This window comes from Phocoena sinus, chromosome 13, assembly GCF_008692025.1.
Source record: "Phocoena sinus isolate mPhoSin1 chromosome 13, mPhoSin1.pri, whole genome shotgun sequence".
Taxonomy (NCBI): Eukaryota; Metazoa; Chordata; class Mammalia; order Artiodactyla; family Phocoenidae; genus Phocoena; species Phocoena sinus.
In genome coordinates this window covers 44460425-44475166 of record NC_045775.1, presented here as the reverse complement: position 1 = coordinate 44475166, position 14742 = coordinate 44460425, and positions in this window count along the sequence as shown.

The window sequence follows — 14742 nt, the reverse complement described above, 5'->3', positions numbered from 1 at the left end:
TTTGCGGTCTTTTGTGTTTCCATACAAATTGTGAAATTTTTTGTTCTAGTTCTGTGAAAAATACCAGTGGTAGTTTGATAGGGATTGCATTGAATCTGTAGATGGCTTTGGGTAGTAGAGTCATTTTCACAATGTTGATTCTTCCAATCCAAGAACATGGTATATCTCTCCATCTATTTGTATCATCTTTAATTTCTTTCATCAGTGTCTTTTAACTTTCTGCATACAGGTCTTTTGTCTCCTTAGGTAGGTTTATTCCTAGATATTTTATTCTTTTTGTTGCAATGGTGAATGGGAGTGTTTTCTTGATTTCACTTTCAGATTTTTCATCATTAGTGTATAGGAATGCCAGAGATTTCTGTGCATTAATTGTGCATCCTGCTACTTTACCCAATTCATTGATTAGCTCTAGTAGTTTTCTGGTAGCATCTTTAGGATTCCCTATGTATAGTATCATGTCATCTGCAAACAGTGACAGCTTTACTTCTTCTTTTCCAATTTGATTCCTTTTATTTCCTTTTCTTCTCTTATGGCTGTGGCTAAAACTTCCACAACTATGTTGAATAAGAGTGGTGAGAGTGGGCAACCTTGTCTTTTTCCTGATCTTAGTGGAAATGGTTTCAGTTTTTCACCATTGAGGACGATGTTGGCTGTGGGTTTGTCATATATGGCCTTTATTATGTTGAGGAAAATTCCCTCTATGTCTACTTTCTGCTGGGTTTTTATCATAAATGAGTGTTGAATTTTGTTGAAAGCTTTCTGTGCATCTGTTGAGATGACCATATGGTTTTTCTCCTTCAATTTGTTAATATTGTTTATCACATTGATTGATTTGCATATATTAAAGAGTCCTTGCATTCCTGGAATAAACCTCACTTGATCATGGTGTATGATCCTTTTTTTTTTTTTTTTTTTGCCATACGCAGGCCTCTCACTGTTGTGGCCTCTCCCGTTGCGGAGCACAGGCTGCGGACGTGCAGACTCAGCGGCCATGGCTCACGGGCCCAGCCGCTCTGCGGCATGTGGGATCTTCCCGGACTGGGGCACGAACCCGCGTCCCCTGCATCGGCAGGCGGACTCTCAACCACTGCGCCACCAGGGAAGCCTGTATGATCCTTTTAATGTGCTGTTGTATTCTGTTTGCTAGTATTTTGTTGATGATTTTTGCATCTGTGTTCATCAGTGATATTGGCCTGTAGTTTTCTTTCTTTGTGATATCCTTGTCTGGTTTTGGTATCAAGGTGATGGTGGCCTCGTGGAATGAGTTTGGGAGTGTTCCTCCCTTTGCTATATTTTGGAAGAGTTTGAGAAGGATAGGTGTTAGCTCTTCTCTAAATGTTTGATAGAATTCGCCTGTAAAGCCATCTGGTCCTGGGCTTTTGTTTGTTGGAAGATTTTTAATCATGGTTTCAATTTCAGTGCTTGTGATTGGTCTGTTCATATTTTCTATTTTTTCCTGATTCAGTCTTGGCAGGTTGTGCGTTTCTGAGAATTTGTCCATGTCTTCTAGGTTGTCCATTTTATTGGCATAGAGTTGCTTGTAGTAATCTCACACGATCTTTTGTATTTCTGCAGTGTCAGTTGTTACTTCTCCTTTTTCATTTCTAATTCTATTGATTTGAGTCTTCTCCCTTTTTTTCTTGCAGAGTCTGGCTAATGGTTTATCAATATTGTTCATCTTCTCAAAGAACCAGCTTTTAATTTTATTGATCTTTCCTATCGTTTCATTCATTTGTTTTTCATTTATTTCTGACCTGATTTTTATGATTTCTATCCTTCTGCTTACTTTGGGGTTTTTTTGTTCTTCTTTCTCTAATTGCTTTAGGTGCAAGTTTAGGTTGTTTATTCGAGATGTTTCCTGTTTCTTAAGGTAGGATTGTATTGCTATAAACTTCCCTCATAGAACTGCTGTTGCTTCATCCCATAGATTTTGGGTCGTTGTGTCTCCATTGTCATTTGTTTCTAGGTATTTTTTTATTTCCTCTTTGATTTCTTCAGTGATCACTTACTTATTAAGTAGTGTATTGTTTTGCCTCCATGTGTTTGTATTTTTTACCGATCTTTTCCTGTCATTGATATCTAGTCTCATAGTGTTGTTGTCGGAAAAGATACTTGATACAATTTCAATATTCTTAAATTTACCAACGCTTGATTTATGACCCAAGATATGATCTATCCTGGAGAATGTTCCATGAGCACTTGAGAAAAAAGTGTATTCTGTTGTTTTTGGATGGAATGTCCTATAAATATCAATTAAGTCCATCTTGTTTAATGTATCATTTAAAGCTTGTGTTTCCTTTTTAATTTTCTGATTGGATGATCTGTCCATTGGTGAAAGTGGGGTGTTAAAGTCCCCTACTATGGATGTGTTACTGTCGATTTCCCCTTTTATGGCTGTTAGTATTTGCCTTATGTCTTGAGGTGCTCCTATGTTGGGTGCATAAATATTTATAATTGTTATATCCTCTTCTTGGATTGATCCCTTGATCATTATATATTGTCCTTCTTTGTCTTTTGTTATAGTGTTTATTTTAAAGTCTATTTTGTCTGATATGAGAAATGCTACTCTAGTTTTCTTTTGATTTCCATTTGCATGAAATATCTTTTTCCATCCCCTTACTTTCAGTCTGTATGTATCTCTAGGTCTGATGTGGGTCTCTTGTAGACAGCAAATATATGGGTCTTGTTTTTATATCCATTCAGCTAATCTGTGTCTTTTGGAGGGAGCATTTAGTCCATTTACATTTAAAGTAATTATTGATATGTATTTTCCTATTCCCATTTTATTAATTGTTTTGGGTTCATTATTGCAGGTCTTTTCCTTCTTTTGTGTTTCTTGCCTAGAGAAGGTCCTTTAGCAGTTGTTGTAAACCTGGTTTGGTGGTGCTAAATTCTCTCAGCTTTTGTATGTCTGTAAAGGTTGTAATTTCTCCATCAAATCTGAATGAGATCCTTGCTGGGTAGAGTAATCTTGGTTGCATATGTTTCTCCTTCATCACTTTAAATATGTCCTGCTAGTCCCTTCTGGCTTGCAGAGTTTCTGCTGAAAGATCAGCTGTTAACCTTATGGGGATTCCCTTTTGTGTTATTTGTTGTTTTTCCCTTGCTGCTTTTAATATGTTTTCTTTGTATTTAATTTTTGACAGTTTGATTAATATGTGTCTTGGCATATTTCTCCTTGGATTTATCCTGTATGGGACTCTCTGTGCTTCCTGGGCTTGATTAACTCTTTCCTTTCCTATATTAGGGAAGTTTTCAACTATAATCTCTTCAAATATTTTCTCAGTCCCTTTCTTTTTCTCTTCTTCTTCTGGAACCCCTATAATTTGAATGTTGGTGCATTTAATATTGTTCCTGAGGTCTCTGAGACTGTCCTTAGTTCTTTTCATTCTTTTTTCTTTATTCTACTCTGCAGTAGTTATTTCCACTATTTTATCTTCCAGGTCACTTATCTGTTCTTCTGCCTCAGTTATTCTGCTATTGATCCCATCTAGAGTATTTTTAATTTCATTTATTGTGTTGTTCATCATTGTTTGTTTCATCTTTAGTTATTCTAGGTCCTTGTTAAATGTTTCTTGCATTTTGTCTATTCTATTTCCAAGATTTTTGATCATCTTTACCATCATTATTCTGAATTCTTTTTCAGGTAGACTGCCTATTTCCTCTTCATTTGTTAGGTCTGGTGGGTTTTTATCTTGCTCCTTCATCTGCTGTGTGTTTTTCTGTCTTCTCATTTTGCTTATCTTACTGTGTTTGGGGTCTCCTTTTTGCAGGCTGCAGTTCGTAGTTCCCGTTGTTTTTGGTGTCTGTTCGCAGTGGCTAAAGTTGGTTCAGTGTGTTGTGTAGGCTTCCTGGTGGAGGGGACTAGTGCCTGTGTTCTGGTGGATGAGGCTGGATCTTGTCTTTCTGGTGGGCAGGTCCAAGTCTGGTGGTGTGTTTTGTGGTGTCTGTGGACTTATTCTGATTTTAGGCAGCCCCTCTGCTAATGGGTGGGGTTGTGTTTCTGTCTTGCTAGTTGTTTGGCATAGGATGTCCAGCACTGTAGCTTGCTGTTCATTGAGTGAAGCTGGATGCTGGAGTTGAGATGGAGATCTCTGGGAGACTTTCACCATTTGATATTATGTGGAGCTTGGAGGTCCCTTGTGGACCAGTGTCCTGAAGTTGGCTCTCCCACCTCAGAGGCACAGCACTGACTCCTGACTGCAGCACCAAGAGCCTTTCATCCACATGGCTCAGAATAAAAGGGAGAAAAAGTAGAAGGAAAGAATTAGTAGAAAGAAAGAAAGAGAGAGAGAAAGGAGGGAGGGAGGAAGGAAGGAAGGGAAGGAAGGAAAAAAGAAAGAAGATAATGTAAGATAAAATCTAATAAAATTATTAAAATAATTATTAAAAAAAAAACAAAAACGGACGGATACAACCCTAGGACAAATGATGGAAGCAAAGCTATACAGACAAAATCTCACACAGAAGCATACACATACACACTCACAAAAAGAGGAAAAGGGGAAAAAAATCATAAATCTTGCTCTCAAAGTCCACCTCGTGAATTTGGGATGATTCGTTGTCTGAAGGAAGGAAGGAAGGAAAGAAAGAAAGGAAGAAGTTAAAGTAAAATAAAATAAAGTTATTAAAATAAAAAATAATTATTAAGAAAAGGAAAACGGACGGATAGAACCCTAGGACAAATGGTGGAAGCAGAGCTCTACAGACAAAATCTCACACAGAAGCATATACATACACACTCACAAAAAGAGGAAAAGTGGAAAAAATAATAAATCTTGCTCTTAAAGTCCACCTCCTCATTTTGGGATGATTCGTTGTCTATTCATGTATTCCACAGATGCAGGTACATCAAGTTGATTGTGGAGATTTAATCCGCTGCTTCTGAGGCTGCTGTGAGAGATTTCCCCTTCTCTTCTTTGTTCTCACAGCTCCCAGGGGCTCAGCTTTGGATTTGGCCCCGCCTCTGCGTGTAGGTCGCCGGAGGGCGTCTGTTCTTCACTCAGACAGGACGGGGTTAAAGGAGCAGCTGATTCGGGGGCTCTGGCTCACTCAGGCCGGGAGGCGGGAGGGGCACGGAGTGCGGGGTGAGCCTGCGGCGGCAGAGGCCTGCGTGACGTTGCACCAGCCTGAGGCATGCCGTGCATTCTCTCGTGGGAGTTGTCCCTGGATCCCGGGACCCTAGCAGTGGCGGGCTGCACAGGCTCCCCGGAAGGGGGGTGTGGATAGTGACCTGTGCTCGCACACAGGCTTCTTGGTGGCGGCAGCAGCAACCTTAGCGTCTCATGCCTGTCTTGGGGTCCGTGCTTTTAGCCGCGGCTTGTGCCTGTCTCTGGAGCTTCTTTAAGCAGTGCTCTTAATCCCCTCTCCTCGAGCACCAGGAAACAAAGAGGGAAGAAAAAGTCTCTTGCCTCTTCGGCAGGTCCAGACTTTTCCCTGGACTCCCTCCCGGCTAGCTGTGGCGCACTAACCTCCTGCAGGCTGTGTTCACGCAGCCAACCCCAGTCCTCTCCCGGCACTCCACACTGCAACCGAAGTCTAAGCCGCAACTCCCAGCCTCGCCCGCCCCGGTGGGGGAGCATACAAGCCTCTCGGGCTGGTGAGTGCCGGTCGGCACCAATCCTCTGTGCGAGAATCTCTCCCCGCTTTGCCCTCTGCACCCCTGTTGCTGTGCTCTCCTCCGCGGCTCCAAAGCTTTCCCCCTCCTCTACCCACAGTCTCCGCCCGCGAAGGGGCTTCCTACCTAGTGTGTGGAAGCTTTTCCTCCTTCACAGCTCCCTCCCACTGGTGCATATCCCGTCCCTATCCTTTTGTCTCTGTTTATTCTTTTTTCTTTTGCCCTACCCAGGTACATGGGGAGGTTCTTGCCTTTTGGGAGGTCTGAGGTCTTCTGCCAGCGTTCAGTAGGTGTAGGAGTTGTTCCACGTGTAGATGTCAACTATGGATTTTTATATGCTGCTCTTGTATCTGACCATGTTTCTTTTTGTATATCAATTAGTTTTTAAGCTGGTTCTCTTGTTGCTAGCTCTTCAACTAGTGTTGCTGCCTAGGTCTTCCTTTTCAATGATTTGCCGTGATTTCCATTGAAAGGCAGCAAATGCTTCTGAACTTTACTGTCACTAGAATTGCTTCTCAAGCACTTCATCGTCAAGATGCCTGCTGTTAACCCCAAACTCATTGCAAATGTACTTTACGGAGAAGCTAGGTTTGTCAGTACACTAATATGCTGAAAATAATTCAGTTTCTAAATTACGTTTTGGAATACTTGGTGCATTTTGCCAAAAGATACTTGAAAGAGCATGTGTTTTCCATGGCTCTTGACAATTTATATTGGTCAAATATTTCTGTTTAATTTTGGTCTAGTTGGGCTCAAAAATAGGGGCCTAGTTTTGGACAAGAGGGAAAATATCTTTAAAATAGCTTCAAAAGTATTTATATGAAGTTAATTTAGGTTAGTTCCTTTGATGACTTGTCTCTGGGAATAGAGTTGCCTAATAAAATACAGGATGCCCAGTTAAATTTTTTTTTTTTTGCGGTACGCGGGCCTCTCACTGTTGTGGCCTCTCCCGTTGTGGGGCACAGGCTCCGGACGCGCAGGCTCAGCGGCCACGGCTCACGGGACCAGCCGCTCCGTGGCATGTGGGATCTTCCCGGATTGGGGCACGAACCCGTGTCCCCTGCATCGGCAGGCAGACTCCCAACCACTGAGCCACCAGAGAAGACCAAGGATGCCCAGTTAAATTTGAATATCAGATAAACAACAAATAATTTTTTAGTGTATGTCCTATATCATATTTGAGACATATTCATTCCATGCAATATTTGGGACATATTTATAATAAAAAATTATTTGTTGTTTATCTCAATTTAAATTTAACTGGGTGTCTTGTATTTTTCTTTGCTACATCTGGTGACCCTGTCTGGGAAGGCATTGTGAGCAGACATAGATATTGCGGTATGTAGACACCAATAGTAACGATGTGACCATCTCTTCTGATAAAGGAAGTAGTGGAAAACAGAAGAAAGTCACTTTCAGAGGAAAAGACTTTGAAGTCTTATTCACTCACCTTGGTCTGTTCAGGGCTGGGAATGATGAATTTTTCAGCTTCTCTCTTCAGCTTAAGCCCCTCTTAGGAAAGTAGCAAAACAGTCATGTAATGTTACATAGAATTTATTTTAATATTTCTGCCACTTTTTGAGTTACATTTTTGGATTTGTTTCATTACAGTTTTAAAAAGATAATTGAAGTAATGATAAACTAGGAGTCAGGGCCCTGAATTTGAATAGTATCTCAGTGCCTCTGTAACTGTGTGACTGTAGCAGGCATTAAATTAGCACTGTTCATATATACACTGGTTCTCTTTGTTCCAGGGATATGGTGGGATCGCACCTCCTAACCCCAAATACTCATGACTTGCTTTGGTTAATAAACTATGATTGGAAACTTTAAAAGCCAAAGTTTTATTTGCTACGTCCCTACCCCAGCCATAGTGATCTTGGAAACATGGTAAGATGGAACCTTGGATTGCTTGAGTCCCTGAGTGACCACGATGAGCAAAGGTGACCCTTCAGTCACATGCTGAATATGTAGTATGAATGAGAAATAGTTTAAACCAGCAGTTCTAAGGCTGTTTTGTTACTGCAGCATAACATAACCCACATTGACAGATATGTGTGGTATTAGCCTATTGGTTGGGTGCTGGCTAGTAGAAAACTATTATTAGAGATGAGACAAATGATGAACTGTCTCCTGTGATAATTTGGAAAGGAGTTAATGTACTTACTTAATTTGTATCTCTAGAAGAAGAGGTAGAAAATAGAATGTTAGTAGTGTGTGTGTTGCTGTTCACTGTGACAAGAAAACTCAAGAAAGGTGAATCTGGATAAGGATTGGCCAATTTACAAGCAGGAATAAAAGTACTAGAGTCCACAAATTCAAATAATTGTAAAGTTGGAAGAGGCCACATCCTCCCAATATCAAAGAGGAAGAAATAAAATTGAGAAAGATTTTGGTTAAAAAAGGCTGATTGAACTCAAATGTATGGTCATTACATGTATTGTTAAATCCTCTGAATGGATAAAGTATCTCCTTCAATGTCCAACTAAAGGTATGGAACCAAGTAAATCTTTCTATTAGACAAAGTCGCTCAGGAATAAAAGACTAATATGGTCAGAGCCCTCTGCTAACCTTTGTTGCACTTATATAAAGAAGCAAGAAATAAACATTAGTTTTTTCTAAGTCACAGAGTTCTTGGGCTTCCAAGATTAAGATGTTGACTTTAACTTCTTATCTTTTTCTTCTTCTGTAAAATGGGATTAATTATACTTGTCTTGTGTACTCCACAAGACAATTGTGAGAATCTTGGATTTGTTCATTAGCATACGTTTACTGAATATCTTTCACATGCTAAGCTTGTGCTAAGCTTAGAAAAACCAAACCTGATCTTTTCTTATAGAGTCAGAAAATTTTAAATACTGTATGATCATTAAGCACAGTGGGCTTTGGTTCACAAAGGAAGCTCAGCTCTCCCAGTATTAGAAAGAAAGCTGTCAAAGAATTCCTAGAGGAGATAAGTGCACTAAATCTTGAAGAATATTTGAGTTATGTCTAAGCAGAGACTATAGTGAGAATGATGGAAGAAGGTTCAAAATCAGGAATCAGTAAGTGCTTGTGGGGTAGTGGTGCTGGATGTGGTTGGAGAGTAGGGAGAAGACAGATCATTAGTCTCTTGTGTGCTAAGTCAAGAAATTAGACTGTTTCTAAATCAAATCATGAATCAAAAAAGGATTTTAATTATGGAGAGAAACAAGAAAAATTGCCTTTTTAGAAATACCACTAAGGCAACAATATATGGTAGCTTGGTGGGGCAGAAAGTACTGGGTAGAAGTTTCCTGAGGTAATACAGGGAAAATAATGCAATGGCAATGGGAGTAGGGAGAAGGGAAAACATTTGAGAGATATTTAGAAAATATTTTGGAAATATTATGATTTGCGTTCTGATTGACTCTGAGATCTCTGGTGTAAGTGGCGGTGGATAAGGATAGAATATAAGAAAGGAAGGATTTTTAGGGAAAGACAGTGTGTTCAATGTTGTCCTTGTAGAGTTTGCTATTTGCCTGGGTGTTGTATGGGAAGAAAAGTTCAATAAACAATTGGTTTTATAGGACTTGCTCCTATACCCAAGGTCTGAGCAAAAGACATGGATAGCAGAGTCATTGTCATCCAAGAAATAGATAAAGTCTGGGTTTCATTGAGGTTATCTAGAGAGAGGGATAAGGGCATAGGACCAGGGGTGAAGCTATGGGGAATGTAAATGTATAATCATGTATGACAGCTCCCTTTTATTGAGTACTTACCATGAACCAGGCACTGTATAAAGAGATTTACATGGATTATTGTTTAACTTCAGTCACATCCTATAAGACAGCTGATGCTTTTAAACTCGTTTTACAGAGGAGAAAACAGAATCTCAGAGAGGTAGCTTGCTCAAGGTCATGGAGCTGGTGAGTGGTAGAGTTGAGACTCAAAATCAAGTGATCTGATGTGAGAATTAGCAGTCTTAATCACTGCTTTTAGAGAGAGAGCCATGAAAACCACCAGGAGGCTGTGACCCAGACTTAGGAAGAAATTTGGATGAGAGGGGTATACCAGAAGCCAAGGGAGAAAAGATTTTCAAAGAAAACTCAGTGAGTGAAGGATTATGTGGTAAAATGTTCTGAATGTTGTGCGGACATCAAGGAAGGTAACATGCCTAACTGTTTTTGGTGGCTGAGGCAATATTAGTGACCATGGGAAGAGTGGAAGACAAGAGGTAGTGCCTTGAGTAGAAACTAGAGAGAAGCAGAGATGTTGGGTATAAGCTGCTTTGTAGAAGACTCGTGGCCAGGAATGACCTGTGATTTCGGGGTGCATGTGAGGGATGTTTTATTTTATTTTGTTTTGATTTGTAATGGGAAAGATGTGATCATGTTTAGAGGCTAATTAAACAGAATCAGTAGGGTAAAGAGGAGAGAGAGAAAGATGATTGAAATTGGGAGAATAGGTCTAGGAAGCAGGTAGAAGTTTAGCTTGGATAGAAGAAAGGGCACTTCTATTGAGGAAAGAGAGAAGGAATTAAGGAAGGTTCATAGTCAGCAAGTTTGTAGGCAAAGGAAAGAAAGTGTATGTCTGTAAGGTATTTCTCCTACAGACATAAAAACACTTTGAGAGAGGCAAGTACTGTGCCTATACAAATTAAACTTTTTAAGGATTGATAATATGAACATTTTTCTCAAGTTGCTTAATAGAGTTATAGCAAGCAAGGTTTAAAAATATGTCTCTAAATCTAGAAAGGATGTCCAGATTTGTCTTTTTATTTTTGTTTGGTGGCTAGAGGACAGTTACTTTAATATGAACTTGATTATATTCAAGAGAAATTGCATTGGCTGTTCACGCTACAGGATTAAATTAAATCAACAGAAGTTTTCAAAGAGTAGACCCTGTAAATCCCCTCTTGAAGAGGAAGTGACCCCCATGTCCCTCACTCTGTCTGCCCTGGGCCCTTTCATGTTGACTTGATGTCTGACACAGGAAACTCAGTGTCTTAGTTGGCCCGGGCTGCCACAATAGAATATCACAGGATGGATGGCTTAAACAGCAGACATTTATATCTTACTTCTAGAGGCTAGGAAATCCAAGGTCAGGATGCTTATATGGTTTGATTCTGGGAGAGCCCTCTACCTGGCTTGCATATGGCTGCCTTCTTTCTGTGTCCTCTCATGGCAGAGAGAGAGAGAGAGAGGGGAGGGGGGAGGGGCAGGGGGGAGGGGGGGAGGGGGGAGGGGGGAGGGGAGGGGGAGGGAGAGAGAGAGAGGGAGAGAGAGAGGGAGGGAGGGAGGGAGGGAGAGAGAAAGAAATCAAGTGAGCTCTCTGGTTGATCTCTTCGTGTAATCTCATCATGAGGATGCTGCCCTTATGATCTCATATAAACCTAATTACCTCCCAAAGGCCCCATCTACAACTTACCATTGCATTGGGGGTTAGGGTTTCAACATATAAGTTTGGAGGGGACACAAACATCCACTCCATAATACCCTGTGACCCTGGAAGACTTGTTTCCCTTAGAATAACCCCTGTTCCTTTTGCTTTTATATTATCCGGTTAAATCAAAACCTTGCTGATCTTTATTCAAAAGCGTTCAGGTGGTTTTATAGTTTAAAAAAATTACTGTACTTTATTTGCTAAATCGATGTGAAAACTCTTTTGTCTTGTAAAATCACCAAGTCTCTTTTCTCTGACCTAAAAAAGGCATCATAAAATACATACTCGTGCTTAGCAGAACACGACACCTGACATAATAAACATATGCCCTTTTAACTCCTAAGACTTCTGAGTCTACCTCTTACTTTTTAGGCAGGATTTTTGTTGTTGTTGAAATTTTTACTGTGCCCTCACAGGGATTTTTATTTTATTCAAGCAGTGTTTCCTGAAATCAGAAGCAGGGGCTTTAGTGGATACTGCCTGCCTGTTATTTCTTTAGAAAGCTGTTTTCCAATCTGCTGTCGGCTATCAAAACAACATTCTAAACAGATGAATTATTGAAATGTTTGAGGGTGACAAGGGAGCTGAGAAAGGTCCCCTACAGAGGCTGGGATGGCATTTGGGAGAGAAGTGCCTTGGGCTACCTAGTAACAAACAAGGTAGCTCCAAATGAGGGATGTTTTCCAAGCTTATTGCTGGCAAATCCATAACATCTGAGTGATCAGTGATGAGTGTGCTCATGCCTTGAGATGACAAGGCATCGAGATGATGACACCAGAAAATCTAATCGTGCTGTTTGATAGAAAAGGCCATGTTGGAAGAGGATTTTGAGCTGCATTTTTCCCCTCCTTCCCTCCCTCCCTCCCTCCCTCCCTGTTTCTTCCTCCTTCTTTCTCTCTTACTTTCTTGGGATTTCTTTAATTGAGCTCTTTCCTGTGCCAGTATGATGATGAGTACTTTACAAATATATCTCATTTAAATCCCCCACAATGCTAGAAGGTAGGTCATATTATATCCATTTTATTTTATTTATTTATTGGAGTAAAATTGCTTTACACTATTTTGTTAGCTTCTGCTCTACAATGAAGTGAATCGGCTATATGTATACCATGTCCATTTTAGAACTGACAAGATCGAACAGTTAGTGGATGTTATTTTAGAATGGTTTATGAAGCAAATACCATCTCTCTGTCTCTTCTATGAAATCCCAGTTAATCTAGTATTAATCACTAGTATTTTATAGAAGTGGGTTCTTGGGAGGTGGCTTAAAAAGGAGTTTGAGAATCCTACTGAAATTTGTTATACATTTAATGGACATCTAACTCAAAGTGATGGGATCAGATACTGCTTCTTGGAAGAGGTATAATTTGAACAGAATTTTAAGGATGGGATTCAGCCAAAAGTGTGTGGGTAGGACACAAGTTATATCAGGGAGAGAGAGGAGCATATAGCAAGGCTGAGAGTCAAGAGCACCTATGGCATATTTGAAGAACTGTTAAATGTTAGCTTTTGCTACATGAGGGTCATACATAATAAAGAATATCACGTAGACTATGTTTCAGTTTCTTGCTTCCTCTTCTTTACTTAATCATGGGTCCCATTAGGGTTATACTGCCAATCAACACTCTGAATATGCATAGAAGATGTAGAATATTGCAAAGCAGCCACTTCTGTAAAAAAAAAAAAAAAGTGATTGTGAAGGGAGATATTAAAGTATCATTGCCTATTTTAAATCGTTAGCCAAGGAGATCCAACTATTTTATTAAATGTGTTTTTTCTATTATTGTGCCATATCTATCACAGATCTCTTTTCTTTATTTTTATTTTTTTGTATGCATATTTCAAGATTTCATTAAGTGCACATTTTTATTTTATTCTCCCTTCTCTATGTTCATTTACTCCTTTTTAAAAAAATATATTTTCCTTTTAAAAAATATTTTATTAGAATATAGTGGACTTACAATGTTGTCTTAGGTTCAGATGTATAGCAAAGTGATTTGGTTATACATATACATGTGTCCACTCTTTTATAGATTCTTTTCCCATATCGGTTATTACAGAGTATTGAGTAGAGTTCCCTATGCTATACAGTAGGTCATTATTAGTTATCTATTTTATATATAGTAGTGTGTATATGTCAATCCCAATCTCCCAATTTATGCTCCCTTTTCCACCCTGGTAGCCATAAGTTTGTTTTCTACATCTGCGACTCTATTTCTGTTTTGTAAATAAGTTCATTTGTAACGTTTTTTTAAAGATTCCATTTATAAGCAATATCATATGGTATTTGTCTTTCTGTATCTGACTTACTTCACTCAGTATGACAAACTCTAGGTCCATCCATGTTGCTGCAAATAACATTATTTCATTCTTTTTTATGGCTGAGTAATATTCCATTGTATATATGTCCCGTATCTTCTATATGCATTCATCTGTCATTGGACATTTAGGTTGCTTCCATGACCTGGCTATTGTAAATAGTGCTGCAATGAACATTGGGGTGCATGTATCCTTCCAAATTATGGTTTTCTCTGTATATATGCCCAGGATTGGGATTGCTGGATCATATGGTAGCTCTATTTTTAGTTTTTAAAGGAACCTTCGTACTGTTCTCCATAGTGGCTGTACCAATTTACATTTCCACCAGTAGTGTTGGAGGGTTCTCTTTTCTCCACAACCTCTCCAGCATTTATTGTTTGTAGATTTTTTGATTATGGCCATTCTGACTGTTGTGAAATGATACCTCATTGTAGTTTTGATTCGCATTTCTCTAATAATTAGTGATGTTGAGCATCTTTTCATGTGCCTGTTGGTCACCTGTATGTTTTCTTTGGAGACATGTCTATTTAGATCTTCTGCCCATTTTTTTTTGTGGTACGCGGGCCTCTCACTGCTGCAGCCTCTCCCGTCGCGGAGCACAGGCTCCAGATGCGCAGGCTCAGCGGCCATGGCTCACAGGCCTAGCCGCTCTTTGGCATGTGGGATCTTCCTGGACCAGGGCACGAACCCATGTCCCCTGCATCGGCAGGTGGACTGTCAACCACTGCGCCACCAGGGAAGCCCTTCTGCCCATTTTTTGATTGGTTTGTTTGTTGTTTTAATATTAAGCTGCATGAACTGTCTGCATATTTTGGAACTCTGTTTTCAGTCACTTCATTTGCAAATATTTTCTCCCATCCTGAAGGTAGTCTTTTTGTTTTGTTTATGGTTTCCTTTGCTGTGCAAAAGCTTTTAAGTTTAATTAGTTCCCTTTTGTTTATTTTTATTTTCATTACCCTAGGAGGTGGGTCAAAAAAGATCTTGCTGTGATTTATGTCAGAGTGTTCTGGCTGTGTTTTCCTCTAAGAGTTTTATAGTATCAGGCCTTATATTTAGGTCTTTAATCCATCTTGAGTTTACTTTTGTGTATAGTGTTAGGGAGTGTAATTTCATTCTTTTACATGTAGCTGTCCAGTTTTCCCAGCACCACTTATCAAAGAGACTGTCTTTTCTCCATTGTATATTCTTGCCTCCTTTAAAATAAAACTGCCCTATTAGTTATTGTCAAGAGGGTTTTTTTCTCATATTTTTTAAAAAAAATTATTGAAGTATAGTGGACTTACAATATTACATTACTTTCAGATGTACAACATAGTGAGTTTTATAGATTACACACCATACAAAGTTACTTTAAAATATTGACTTGTAGTCCCTGTACTGTACATTACATCCTTATGAATTAT